Consider the following 1215-nt stretch of genomic DNA (forward strand, 5'->3'; position numbering starts at 1 on the left):
CCTTCCAACCCCAAACAGTCTATGATACGGCTGCTGTACAGAAAAAAGTAAGTTTAATGTTTTATCTGTAGAATTTCTCACAGCCCCTACAAGGTGGTGTTCCTACAAAGATGAAAGTTTGCTGTAAGGAAGTGAAAAGGTGTCAGCCCTCCAGGCTGGACATTTCTTCCAGGTATTGAAAAATGGAACTTGTTCCTCTGAGAGAGCACTTTATACCTGGAAGCTGACTCAGATCCCAGTGATGCTGGTGGGAGATGGCACCACCCTGGAGCAGAGCGAATTGGTGTATTTTGAAGTGGTTTCTGCCTGATGCCAGGCAGCTGTTGGCACGAGAGCTGCCACACATTTCCCTTGCTCTTCACCCAACGTTAACTTACCACCAGACACCATGTTTCTGGGCACATGGGGGACACATTCTCTGTCCCAAATCAAGAGATTTAAGCCTGTGCTGATGGCTAGCAGCATGGTGGGCTCCCCAGAACCCTGCCCGCCATCGCAGAGGGGGTGCAAAGGGCACCCAGAGAGAGATCCTACAAGATTACATGGATCCAGCACAAGCCAGAACCCTCCATCTCTTTAACCATATCCCAGGGACAGGGGAGTCTCCTGGCAGAAGCTATGGCTGATGTTGAGCCCTGGAGGAACAGCATTTCTGAGCTCTAGTAAATACAGAGAACAAGCATGAAGGGATGGAGTTGGGGGTTGCACTCAGGTGATGCCAATGCTGTGTGAGACTAAGTAAGGAGGAACGTGGAACTGGCACCACAGCCTGTCCCCTCGCTGAGATGCTGGCCGCCAGAAGCAGCCAATCCCAGGATGCTGCAAGCACAGCCCCACAGTGACCCCCCCCACCACCCAACTCTATCTGACATCACCCAGGCCAAACACCATCTAACTCCATACACGGTCCCAGAGCCACCTAACCGCACACTACCCAGCATCACCAATCACCCAACCCTACTGCCGCTCCCACACAACCCAAGCCCACCTAACCCGGGCCCAACACCTCCCAATCCCACTGGTGGTCCCACAACTCCCAACCCCACATTCCTCAGTCCCAATACCACCCAAATCCACACCTGGTCCCACACCCACCCAACCTCAACACTGGTCCCACCACACACAGGTGCAACATCACCCAACACCAGATCTGGTCCCACACAACCTGACCTCACATCACCCAGGTCCAAGCCCACCCAAATCCATACCGGCCCC

Source organism: Buceros rhinoceros, unplaced genomic scaffold (assembly GCF_000710305.1).
Source record: "Buceros rhinoceros silvestris isolate BGI_N320 unplaced genomic scaffold, ASM71030v1 scaffold25188, whole genome shotgun sequence".
Taxonomy (NCBI): Eukaryota; Metazoa; Chordata; class Aves; order Bucerotiformes; family Bucerotidae; genus Buceros; species Buceros rhinoceros.